We start from the raw sequence: 14,403 nt of genomic DNA on the forward strand, positions 1-14,403 counted from the left end.
ATGGGTCTGGTAATTCTGTCTTGATTGACACATAAAATTACACAGCTAGTGAATCAGCCAACAAGCTGATTGGAATAGTGCAGGTCTGCACAAGGATGGTTCGCACAGGGAAGAAGAAACCACACCTATTTCTGTGTAGCAACTGCAGTTCACTCTGAGTCTTGGTTTTGCACAATGGAGCTGGGCAGCAACTAAACCAATCAGAGCCTCTTGAGTCACTCCCTTGACTCAATGCCCCAAGTCCACAGTTTAAACATCACTTGAGAAACTCACTGTGAGTAACCTCAGGCATGAATAAAAGTCTTGTGGGGAACTGATCATTGCTTTTGGGGTGCTGCGAGGTGAGTAATATCAGATGCAAAAAGCCATTGCTAACTCAAATCTCACAGGTTCCAACAGACTTATCAAGAGATGTCTTGGCTGTTTGTACTCCTTAATATAAAAACTCTACAGCTAAGGACTGCCTTTCCCCTCTCCTTTTGGCTTTATATAGCATTCCACACAATGAGAGATTGCTACAGCTTCTAAGGCTTATCACAGTGCAAATAATAAATAGCAATAATTATAATAAAGCTATATACGCATATGGAGCATTGTAAAACACTGATCCTTCACAGACAAACTGAACTGTACTGGTCCAGAGAGGAGGGTCTGGGCTGTTCCGGTGGAGGGCAGAGACTGGCAAGAGGTGGCTAAATACTTGGGCTTGCTGCTTTTACCATGTGGACAGGAGGAGTGTCAGCAGCAGCAGACAGCTCTCTACCTCTGCTCAGAGACAAGCCAGCATAGACACTAGGTCCCTGATGTTGTTATCGATGCTCTGTAATACAACTGCCTAATAGCTACTAGCAAGTAGTCCAGTCCAAGAGCTGAGAATGGACATGTGCATTGTCTTATTTGTCTGGAAGTGCTCCTGATAATGTAAGATTTGGGGACAGATCCAAACAAAACACATTGGTGACCTCTTACAGCCCATCTGCCCTCTGTGCAGCTTTAAATGCACACTTATGCTTAAGCATATTGTGCATTTTGGTACAGGTCAGGCTGTTGGCTGGCAGAGCCAGGAGTTACCATCCAAAACAGACTCACCTCTTAATGGCAGCAGAGCTGGGACGTTAACAGACCTGTTTGCCAATGTGATCTGCTGCCATCTCTCCTTCTCCCTTTCCACTCCCACCATGGCAATTCAGGAGTGCAGCAAGCCCAACATCTGCCAGGGAACACAACTGTGAAGCAGATGGCCCTGATCAGTGCTGCTTTGAGGGGTATCACTGTGAGTTTAAACTAAGTATTTTTCACCCATAAGGAGCCTCTCCTTCCCTGTGTTGGCTTTCACTTTGTCCTCCAGGTAAAAGTTGCCTGCAACACGTGCTGCACACAGCAGCAGAGCTCAGAGCTGGACTGTCTCGTCTGATGTGCTAGTTACTCCAAATCACCCCACATATGCTTGGTCAAAAACAAAGGAAACCAGTTCTTGAGTGTTTTATTTGGGAGAATTCAAAATCTGATTCACAGAATCAAATAATTACCCATCCCCTAGCTTTTAGAAAACTACTGATTGTTTGCAAACCCACCTGTGAACCCTTAAAACAGTTTTAGCACCAGTGTTTTTAGAGAAAAAATACACACCAGAAAATGCACCATTTGCCAACCTCACACATCAAATGTTTCAGTCAGCCAGGCAGCAAAGGAACACAACCAATGCCAGATGACCTGGCTGTGGTGTTGCCAATATAAGTAATGGAGCAAAGTCAAAGCAAACTGTTTACAAAGAACTGGCAGCAAGCAAAAAAAACCAAAACCAAACAACCCAAACCCCAAAAAACCTTTCTGGCAGAGGCAAAGCAAACACAGTTGGATTTGTGAACTGCTCACCAGTCATACCCATGGTCAAAATTCCAAGCAATTAGTATTTCAAACAAACAACACAACCAGTTCTACCTGCTGCCAGTCTAAACCTTGAAAGTTTAAGCACCACCACAAAAAGCAACAGAGGGGGAATTGCAATGCAACTGTACAGGACAGAAGCTGAAGACAACGCTTATCTTGGAGATCTGCCTCAGAAGATGATGAGTGTTGGCAAATAGATTTCTGAGTTGGCAACTGATTTCTAAGTGCCATCCTGACAGAAAATTCAAAACATACATTGTCAAAAGAGTTCTGATGGAAAATATCTTCTCAGCTCAGCTACAGCTTGGAGCAACTCACCACCTACACAGACAGGGGCTCTCTTTAGCAGGATAGGAGGGTGCCTTTATACATCCCTGCTTTATACATCCCTGCCCTACAAGTTCTTTTTCCTGCTAATATTCTGAGGGTTATTTTTGTATCAAGGATTATATCACAGACCATAAAGGAGTTTCAAGAGACTTTAGGAAGAGAAGTGCCACTGGTGCTTGGTCACTCAGGTGAGTATGTAGTGCAAGAACATCTCCTGAAAGTACCTGGCCACAGGGAATGGAAATTAAACACAAGACATAAAGTCCACAGTTCACACTACACCAAGTAACCTGGCAAAGCACTGAGAATCACTGCAGGGGCACCAGAACTGTTGCTGAACCACAAGTGAGTCTATACTGGTGGTGGTACACCTCCTACATCCCATTTCCAAGCTCTCCAGCCATATCTATACTGTCAAGATCTACCTTCACTTTTCATAATTCCTCATTATCCCCATTGTTTACACACTAAGAGAGAGCATTAGCCTGAGCTCCAGAGCAGCCTTGGGGCAGGTCCAGAGCATAAGCAGCACGCAACACTATGCTCATGCAGTCCAGATTGATCTAACATGCACAGTTAGATATATGGTGTCACTAGTTTTCACATATTCCAAAAGGCCTAATAGTCATCCCTAGAAGGTTTTCTAACCAATACACAAATGATTTTGCAGTGTATCTTCTCCAGAACTTGGCTTGTCCTAAATGCTGTATTGACACAACTCAAACTACCGGTTTGCTATACCAAGACAAAATTGGGTACATGGAGCAAAAATCAATGACTTGATACCACATGTGGCAATTTTATACTCACTCTTGAGGTGGTGCTTGCAGTGTACAGAGACCTTCTATGGCTCTGCCAGGTGCAGGAGCAAGAGAAAAAGGGAGCTTCCTGAGAGACTTCTGTCAATAAAGAATAGAGTGCCACAAGCAGCTTCTCAGACTGCAGGGCTCCTGATCAGCAGGGCTGCTGATCCAGCAGGGATGGGGATCCCCAGCAGCAGAAGCAAGCACGACAAGCTTGCAAGCTCGTCTTCTAACAAATGTACCAATGATACAGTATTGCAGGCCACTGAGAGAACATGCTTCAATCATCAGGGCTTCTGATTTAGCATAGAAGCAAACGATCACCCAAGGAAAGAAAGAATTGAGGTTCATGGAAATTTTAAACATGTATTCAGTATGTTTATGTTTCTGTTTTGTGAGCTGACAAGCTGGAGTCCATTATGGATGAAATACATTTCACTCACCATTTTTAACCAAGGACTTTATGAAGAACCTGTGGTAAGTAAAAAAGCATATTGACAAATGATTTTAACCTACAACAGAGAGATTATCCCCTCCTCTAAAAATCATTACAAGTCTGCAAGTTAAAAAAGGCTGGAAACCATTGTATCAGTTCATGTTAAAAATACGTTAAAAGCACAGAACATGCATATACAAATATACTATATGTGATTTGAACCCTTCTGCAGGGATCTTTCGTACCACATGGAAAGTATGCAGTGAGTTTGGATTCTGGGTAGAAAGAAAATGGTGATTCAAACTCAGTCTATTTTAGTAACACAGATCTTTACTGTGCCCCATCTATATCACACACCAGCCTGGCACTTCAGGAAACATAAAAGCATTAAAAAAACCTCAGCCAAATTAAGCCCTTTAATTTTTCCAGGTTTGCTGTTTGCACACAATGGGTTTTTTGTACTCCCTGGATGGTGTGCCTGGCTTGTTAGCATACAATTATAGAATCATAGAATAGTTAGGATTGGAAAGGACCTTAACATCATCTAGTTCCAACCTCCCTGCCATGGGCAGGGGCACCTCACACTAAACCATATCACCCAAGGCTTCATCCAACCTGGCCTTGAACACTGCCAGGGATGGAGCATTCACAACCTCCCTGGGCAACCCATTACAGTACCTCACCACCCTAACAGTAAAGAATTTCTTCCTTATATCCAATCTAAACCTCTGCTGTTTAAGTTTTAACCCATTACCCCTTGTCCTATCACTACAGTCCCTAATGAAGAGTCCCTCACCAGCATCCCTATAGGCTCCCTTCAGATACTGGAAGGCTGCTATGAGGTCTCCACGCAGCCTTCTCTTCTCCAGGCTGAACAGCCCCAACTTTCTCAGCCTGTCTTCACATGGGAGCTGCTCCAGCCCCGATCATCCTCGTGGCCTCCTCTGGACTTGTTCCAACAGTTCCATGCCCTTTTTATGTTGAGGACACCAGAACTGCACACAATACTCCAGGTGAGGTCTCATGGGTGCAGAGTAGAGGGGTAGGATCACCCCCTTTGACCTGCTGGTCACACTCCTTTTGATGCAGCCCAGGATACAGTTGGCTTTCTGGGCTGTGAGCACACAGTGCAGCCGGCTCATGTTCATTTTCTCATTGACCAACACCCCCAGGTCCTTCTCCTCAGGGCTGCTCTCAATCTCTTCTCTGTCCAACCTGTAGCTGTGCCTGGGATTGCTCTGACCCAGGTGTAGGACCTTGCACTTGTCATGGTTAAACTTCATGAGGCTGGCATCAGCCCACCTCACAAGTGTGTCAAGGTTCCTCTGGATGGCATTCCTTCCCTCCGGCGTATCAACCGAACCACACATCTTGGTGTCATCAGCAAACTTGCTGAGGGCACACTCAATCCCACTGTCCATGTCACCGACAAAGATGTTAAACAAGGAAGGTCCCAACACCGATCCCTGAGGGACACCACTCGTTACTGGTCTCCAGCCGGACATTGAGCTGTTGATCACAACTCCTTGCGTGCGGCCATCCAGCCAGTTCTTTATCCAGAGTGGTCCACCTATCAAATGGATGTCGCTCCAATTTAGAGACAAGGATGTCATGTGGGACAGTGTTGAAGGTTTTGCACAAGTCCAGGTAGATGACATCAGCTGCTCTACCCCTGTCCATCAGCCCTGTAGCCCCACCACAGAAGGCCATCAAATTGGTCAGGCAGGATTTCCCCTTAGTGAAGCCATGTGGCTGTCACCAAGCACCTTGTTGTTTTTCATGTGCCCTAACATGCCTTCCAGGAGAATCTGCTCCCAGATTTTGCCAGGCACAGAGGTGAGACTGACTGGTCTGTAATTCCCTAGGTCATCCATTTTCCCCTTCTTGAAAATGGGGGTTATATTTCCCTTTTTCCAGTTGTCAGGAACTTCACCTGACTGTTAACGATTTTTCCAATATGATGGCCAGTGGCTTTGCAACTTCATTACCAGCTCCTTCAGGACCCGCGGATGGATTTCATCAGGTCCCATGGACTTGTGTACATTCAGGTCCATGTCTTTGCACATGTGTCTGTGGATCACGAAGCTGCCTTTGTTGTAAGTTTCAATTAAAAAACAAGAGGACATTGAATACAGTGACACTGAATACCAAACTTGGTTCTGTTCTCCACCAACACTACTGAAGAGTTTGTGTGCCTTAAAGAGGGACAGGTTTTTCCTCAAGAGTATATATGGCAGTTAGGAGAAGAGAAAAAGCCAGACCCAGAACCATGATAATATCTTCATTGTTTACAACAGAGGAAATAAAAAATGGAGCAAAATCATCAACTGACTGAAAACTTTCTATCAATTTTGTTTTTCACACCACTTTTATAGAGAAGTTAGCAAGAAAAATATTTTTATTTACAACAGATTTTGAAAATTACACAAAATTGAAAAGTTCTCTTCATTCCTTTCTGCCATTTATTTATTTATTCATTTTCCTCCAGGGAAGTAAGAGCAATCATTGGGATTACAGGCTTTTCCAAAAGAAAAGTTAAAAACAATAAAAATAGAAGGTTTTTAGAACATATTTTCAACATTTGCATTTGATGTTTATAATGTAAAATGAAAATTCCTCCCCCTAAGAATTAAATAAAGAAAACTCTGCATTTCTTCCAAAAATGTTTGCCTAAATAGATTCCATTTGTGAACTCTCTTTGCAACTCTGTTAAGCTAAAGTCTGGTGCTAGGCAGAACCTGGAAGAAAGTCACTGCTACATGAGGCTGATACAATCTAACCCCAGAAATGATAAGATAAGCACAAGAAAGCTGATTTTACAGATCTGAACAGTGGTAACACTTGGACTCGTTCACCACATAACATTTTCTGAGATCACTCTTTATAGCAAAGGGGGCTTGAAAGCACAAAACTGTATTTCTACTTCCTTAACAGGCAAATAAAAACATCTTTAAAGCACACATTTAATGTACAATCATAAGGCTTGATCTTTCCCTCAGTTCTGTCAGGTTTACCTGGATATGATTCAAGAACAGTAACTCATCTCTCTGAGTTTTTATCTTCATTTTTGAATTCTTGTGTAGATCAAATGATGTAGCAGATATACGGTCTAGCACTACAGTAATACTGATGGGGTAAGAGTCTCCCCTTGGTTTGAAATCCATGTCAAACTGAAATTAAGGCATTCTGGCTTTTTTTTGTGGAGATGCAAGAGAAGGCCAACCCAGGGGTAAATATAATCCCTTGGAATATGAAAACACCTCTATAGGGATTTAAACCTGTAATTTTCATATTGTTCTCTCCAACCCTGTGTTCAGACAGTCTGTCCTGGGCCAAAGGAGCTTTGAGAACATGTTTCCTTTAAAATAATAAGGTTTCTGGGGGAATTGTCAAGCTCAGGTAGCAATGGTTCTGAAGGGAATAAAAGAGGGGTTTTGTACAAACATGTTAGAACAGCTGTGCTGTGGATATCCTGGGAAGTTCTGACTATCCTCTGGGCCCATGCATGATGAAGACTGAGACAATTCAGGAAACTTCTTGAGTCATACTTGGAACTGACTACAGAGTTCCACAAGATTTCTATTCCAAGATGGTCCCTGTCAATGTGATCCTTCTCCTTCCCCACTAGGTACCTACTTCCTGTGATTAGGCTCTCAAGCATTTCAGGGTGGAGCTACTTTTCACTGCCAAAGTAAACAACAGGAAGAAAAGTCCCCGCTGGGCTACTAAGGCGTTCACTCTAAGGTAACATGCTGTGTTGTGAGCCCTGTTTATTGCTACTGATCATCAGGTATTTATCATGGATTGGCACTGATCACGGTAAAGATCAACGTTATTACCAGGGATGGGCATTTCAGCTTGCATCAGCTTTTTTGTTTCCAGGAGTGCTTCAGAGCCATAAATCAACTTCCAAACATATATTTATCTGAGTATTGCAAAAGAATTTTAAATCAGGAGACTGGTTTCCATTCCTGTAAAAAAGCTGGACTGTGCTTGTTTCAGTTGCATTTGTTCAGATATGGAGTATTATAAATGTGCATTATAAAAGAGCAATCTGGATCTTATTTTGGTTCTGAAGGCGACATCATACCATTTGCTATAAGTGCTTTGTGGCAAGGATGTGCGTGAAACTGGTTTTGTTCCCATTTCTACTGCTATTTATTTGCCAAACTGGTCCTCACAAAGGTTTAAATCCCTCTTACTGGCTGTTGCCATGCTGCACCTGCTTTTCCTGGGGCACACAGCCTCACCTGCCATGTGCAGGCTTGCAAAGCCCCAGTTTAAATGGCACTCCTTCATTAGAAGATACATTCCAGAAGCATAAAATATTATTATCCGATATACACAGCTAGAAGACTGCTGATCTCCTGCAAGCACAAGATGGGACATGAGACTCTTGGTAAAATCACTCTCCAGAACACAGCTCACGTGGCAGCTGGAAGCCTTGTGCATGTTCTTGGTACTGAGGTTGAAGACTGCCTTGGAGAACATTTACTCTCACACTGTAAAAATCACTGAAGTAAAGAATGAGTTAATCTCATTGAGCACTAATAACACCTCTTCAGCTTTGTCTCTTTGGATACATTTTCCTACATTACCAAAATTATGCCTCCATCACTTTTTTCTCCCTTCCCCTCTACACGAACTGTCAAGTATCTCTTCAAAACAGAGATACCATCTGTGCTCTTCCTAGTCCTTTCACAAATTTTCCACGTCCTCTCTTTTCAACAAGGAGCTATGGAAATTTATGAATACCTAAGTTTTGTGGTCATAGGACGGAAGGTGTAATTTCAATTCACGTGACTGGCAGCAGAGTTGTATGAGCTGCTGTACTGAAGTTTTGCAGATTTAGTACCTTTCCCTGCTCTATTCACTCAACTGTGCCTTGAGTTATGCTTTATTTACAAAACGGAACTGCTCATTCCACTTCCAGTGCATTGTTTCTACTCTGCTTGATTTACTACCTGTAGCTTTAATTTACAAGTGCTAGGATTTTTAGCCTCCCTGACTATTTAAAATGAAAACAACTAACTGAGTTCTGGTGGAAGGACATTCAGTCCCTTGAGGCAAGCAAACGCACTATCAGATCTATACTGAGGGAGTCAGTTGTGCATAATACCTGTTTTGACAAACACTTATTCATGGTAGAATAATATTCATTTTTCCTGAGCTGTCAGCTGGTTACAGAATCAATGTAAAAATGCATTTTGTAGGCTAGTATCTACACATTTTCTAACAGCCCCCACCCCCCAAATCTCCTCAGCTCAGTAAATACTGATGAAATGAAGGAGTCTTGCAAATAAGTATGCTGTTTATAGCACCAATAAAATACAGAGTTCAGAATAAAATACTGATGCAACAGTTCTGAAGTTGTGTTTTCAATGCTGGGTTTGGTAAGCAAAGAGGCTATAAAGTCCAAAACTGCTAAATTCTATACTTCACACAGGCCCTATGGCAAGGATGCAGGGAGAACATGGAGAGAGTAAGAAAAATACTTCCTTTTTACCGCATTTTGAATAAAGGGAGAACACTGACCAAAGTTATTTAAAGCCATACAACCCAGAAGCTCATATCCCGATTTCAATATTGCATCCACAGAAGCTTTGATCTACACATATCTGAAAGCAGGGAAAATGCTTTTGTCCTCAGCAGAGGGATGGGACACTCAGAGAGGAAGACATCAAATTAGGCTGGAATGTATTTATTCATGGGTTATAAATCACTTGCACACCAGTACAGTACCTTTCTCCTCTTAATTATGTGCCTTCAATCCACATGATGAAAATCTGCAGCCATTTCAAAATCATCAACCAATTCCTTAGGAAATGGAATAAGGTAGATAGATTGAATGATTACATGTCAGACTTTCAGTCCTTCAACAAATAATGATAGATGCACTATAGAACAATCAAAGTCAACAAGTTTTAAGTATGTTGTGAGTAATGGCAGCTACAAACGCCATAGCAGGGCCTGATAAGTAATCCTTAACTACACAAGAACGCATCAAACCAAGGCATTGAAGGAGTCATACTGTTTGGCAGATCTGAATCTGAGTCAGAGACTGCTAAGATCTCTCTTAATAGGGAAGTTATAGGTGTCCTTGTCTAGAACACACTTTTACCTTGACTTTCAAGGTGAACTGGTCATTTACAAAAAGATATCTTTATACCAGGCTTCCCAACGGCATACTGGTCTGTCTTTGTTCAACCTGGTCACTGAAAAGGCTTGGAAAGAATAATCTGTCTATAGGGTGCTGCCCACTCCATGTTTATCTTGGAGGCAGTACAGACCCTTGCTCTGTAAGGAGGAAGCTGGCACAGACTGAAACTGGGATCCAGCTTTGTTCCACACTGGGATTCTTTTTAAGATCTTGACAAATGTACAAGCTCTACCTTTCTCAAATTCTGTTATGTATGGATCTTTATAAATACTCATTATTTATGTCTTTCACTGTGCCCTTCATCTGTATCATGTGCTGAAATTAATTATAGCATTTATGGACATCTATTTTGAAATACCAGCACTTCAGTAATCTTGATCAAGTTTCACATCTACATCTCACACCCTGGCCATACAAATGTTCCCAGAGAGACAGAACAACAGACCAGATCCACAGGAAACACAACACAGAAGCAACACTTCTCTTCAGAAACTATTCAGAAAGAACAGATATTATGGTTAAAGCAGGCCAGTCTCTGCACATTCTTTTTTGCCTTGACTCTGAATTGATTATGAACAGACATACATAAAAGCTGACAACTGTTTATAACTATGCAATAGTTGGAAACACATCATTTACCAATAATTAGAAAGAGAGTAAATATTTGAGCAATACTACAGAAGTCAAAGGTCATAGCTAGCAGCTCATTAACAACGGTTTTTCAATCTGTTTTATGATCCCTCCATGTTCTTTAATCTAGAATGTCTTTTAGTTTGCAGTTTGCTTCTTATGTGGGCTAAAAGCAGCATTCAGCACCATTCGTGGTTACTTTCTTTATGCTCTCAGTGCCTCACCCCTCTCCAAGTTTCTTGCTTTTCATTAGAGATTATGCTTCTGCAAGCAAATCTCTAGCCAGAGAAACCTTTGCCATACAAAACCACAAGTGATATGCTAATTCCAACCAAAAATGTTTGTTGAAGGATAAACAAAGAGAAGATCTGTGACCCAGAAGAGACTAGAAAAGATCAGTGCGAGTCTGTGGCTCTTTGATATTTATGTCTGCTTCAAAAGAATGCGAAAGTATAATGCAGTCTCTGGAATATCCACCCATGCTTATTGGTGTAGTAGTAGTAAAAAGAGTCCTAACAACAATAATAATAACTCCTACAGAAATCACGCAGCTGTTTCATGCATGATGGTCTTACAGTTAGTTCATATACAGGTAGAACCTCTACGTCCCAAGTTGCTGCATCTATCACAATGCATCCAAGTGATCTGTAACTCACTGCTACAACCAAAACAACCATGTTAAGGTGACAGCTGTAGGGGCTGCTCGCCAGTATGCCAGAGCTGACTGGGCAGGTTTTATTGTCAGCAGACTTCATTCACGCACTTCTCCTGATGGTTACATGGAAAAGATGATCCTAAGCTGGCTGGGGTCACACTGCTTTGCATAATGAGGCTTCTCCCAGAATAGCTTGCCATTTTTGTAGAAGGTGAGTATGACAATTTCAGTTGCAATGAGTAAAACAACAGAGACTTGAACAAGGAATATTCAGAGAAAGAGAACGAGCAGTAGCTGGCTTTATTGGCTCAGAGTTACTCCTTTACTCCATGCTCTCCCCAGTAATGGCCATGAATGATTCTATCAGATAAAGCTGCCTGCAAGAGGATCTCATTTTACAAACCAGCTTTTCTCCAGTGCCAAGAAGGCGTTCAAAATCAGATGTAAAAGGAAAAATGGTGGCATAATGGCAAGTACACTGTGCTTCAGCTGCTTAGCTGGTAGGGCAGAACCCTGGGAAAAAAGAAGCTTTTCTTTTCAAGGCTTGAACACTCATTTCAGAGTAGCAGGTTACCTTTTAAATAGCTCTGAGTAAGACATTTGCAAGTGAACGCTCATAACTTGGATCCAAGCTATTTAAGTTGCCTCTGCTCCCAATTTCTGGCAGTTTTTCTCACTTGGCTCTGAACCTTCTGACTGTGCCCATCTCTATATTCATGTCTCTGCTTGAAAAATCCTGTTTCTTATTCAAAGCACAAAAGTATTGCCTTTCCCAAAAACCAGGTCTGTTGTGTGTCACTTCTCTGCAAGATGACTGGCTGGAAACTCAGTTGTTAGGCAAACTTTTCATTTCACAGCAACTTAGGTTCTCATTAATTTTACTTCCATCAGAAGTTCAGCTTGTGAAACCTGTGATAACACAGACTTCTTTTATTAAAATCAAGGCACCCTGGGCTCATCCTCACTCCATATGTTATGACTGCAGATGTTCCTGCTGGCATGGAATATATCTGTGTATATTTATTGTTATCACAGGGTTGCCAGATGCATGTTACGATGGCTGCCTTCCTTACCCAATGCCTGCAAAGGAACTGCTCTTTGGATTCTACTTTAGTAATACCCATGCTTAAAGCTGTCAACTGAAGGCTTTCTACCCACAACACCTAAAGATGTTTTTAGTTTCCAGCATAAATTAAAGATTTCAGAGTAAAATATTTAATGCACATGCCCCCAAGTATTAAAAATCTGTACTAAGAAAAACGCTCTGTCAGGTGTAATGGCAAGATAAAAATAATGGCTAAAACCCAGTATAGGCAGTGAAGTGAAGAACCCTCCCTAACAAGTGTGTGTATTTTCTGGAGGTTAGTACACTGAGTTCACTGAATCCAGTGCTTTGGAAAGATGAGGTATCGACAGGGAGCCCAATAAGAACACCAATACACCGCTCCGCCTTCTGACAGAATGGCAATTGCCTAAGCTTATAAAGAACAACTCTCTGGGAGTCTTTATACATTTATTTTTATGTACATGTGTAATCTTAAGCACATAAAATAACACAACTGTAGAAAATAAGGCCGAAAAGGCCTTGAGTTAGGTGTCTTGTCCCTCTCCTTGTCCCAAGACCCAGCTCCACCTTAACTATTCTTGATAGATTTTTCTTTAGAAGACTTCTATAAACTTTCATGAGGTTTCAGAGCCTCCGAGGGTGATCTGATTCGTATGTCACCATACTTGCTGTTAGAAAATGGCTTGAAGTTCCAAACCAAGTATCTCCTGCTTCAGCTAAGGATCATTTTCTCTCTTCCATTCTCAATGTAAGCAGATCTCCTTTCTTGCCGCCGCCCTTTATGTTATGAATGCTGTTATATTTGCCATTACGATTTTCAATAGCAGACTAAGCTTTTCCTGTTCCTGCAGCTTTCCTCAGACACTGAGTTTCCTAGACCTCTGATGACTGAGAACTAGCACTAGCCTTCACAGGGACTACCCACATACTTAAAGCTACAGGCATATTTAAGTACTGTGCTGAACTACACACTTCATTCCTAGTGCTGCCCAAGGCTGTCAAACACATGCTGGTCTAGTTTAATTGAATGACACTTCAGTTAATTACTGTTTTGATAAGAGCCATCTGGAAGTTTGCAGATGTCTTTAACTTGTAACTGCAGGTAAGAACTACCATATTTTGCTGGTGAAGGACAATCAGTGTCAAATTGTTGGGAACCTCATCTACCTGACCAGAAGACAGTTTAACTTACAGTTTCATAAGGTATTTCCTTAACAATACAGCCATGAACAGTATTGGAAACTGATGTTCTTATATGCATAGAAGCAAATTCTTTTGCCAATAAACAGCCATGTCCAACACTTAATGCTTGATGAGGCATTGGTAAGCACATGTATCCCCATACTTGTCAATAAAGAGGTTCAATAACTTCCATTTGAATACATAAAATGCAGCAGACAGAACAGCATCTGTGGTAGCTAATGCACACCAAGCAGATGCAATCAAGCAAACCATAAAGAAATCAACAAGCCAATACATGCACATAAAATATTATAATGAAAACATAGTCAGAGTCCAAGTGGGAAGATGGAATGGAAACAGAGACTAAGCAATTGCCAGTCACGAGCGATCAGCTCACAGGAGGGAGGGCAATGAACTGTGCTTAGACTGGTGTTAAAGGGACTATTAGAATTACGTGTTCCTACTTCTGTTTACTTTCCTGTAGTTATTTGCAGTGCTGTGAATTTGGCCCATGTGTTTTGCCCATTTCAAAAATAAATGCAGTAACAGAGTTTATCATGGTGACTTCAGGGTGTGTGGTTTGCTCCTTCACATTCTGGATTGTAAATCATTGCAACAATGACTGTAAATCATTGCAATCTCTTCTGTGAGGATGGCTGCACATAGGTTTGCTTAGAAAAGGAAAAGTAAATATTTCTGTGTAAGATACATATGTGAGCCACATCCTTACTATTTTTTTCTCAGTGGTATTGCTCCTATGCTTCTGGTGACACACCTAAGTCTTAAAGAGTACATCACAGACTTAACCACTCTGGCCTGCTTCTGAGACTTGGCAATACACATGGCAATGTATCTTTGGTGAACTCGGGTTAATTATAAAAGGAAAATGCGTGAATTCTTTAGCTTCTTGAGGTCCTCCCAACTTCTCCACTGCCTGGTGGTCTCTCCAGAGAGCTGTAATTCAGGTTGGCTGTCTAGTGTCAAAATTAGACTGTAGGCTTGATCATTAAAAATCCATACTGCATCTGACTGGCAGAACTGAGGCATACTGCCTGTAGCACTGGGCAGGAAGGCAGCATTTTCATTTGCAGTTTTCTCAGCAGTGCTATGCAGTCACTGTGATGTTGCATGCCAACATCAACTTTCAGCATCTCACCACTGTTGGCTTGAGACATGTTTGTACTTCTCACCTGCAAGATGTACCTGTGGTGTACTTGAGAAACTGGAGATTGGTGAAGAGAGCTATTTGTT

Source organism: Melopsittacus undulatus, chromosome 4 (genome assembly GCF_012275295.1).
Source record: "Melopsittacus undulatus isolate bMelUnd1 chromosome 4, bMelUnd1.mat.Z, whole genome shotgun sequence".
Classification (NCBI taxonomy): domain Eukaryota; kingdom Metazoa; phylum Chordata; class Aves; order Psittaciformes; family Psittaculidae; genus Melopsittacus; species Melopsittacus undulatus.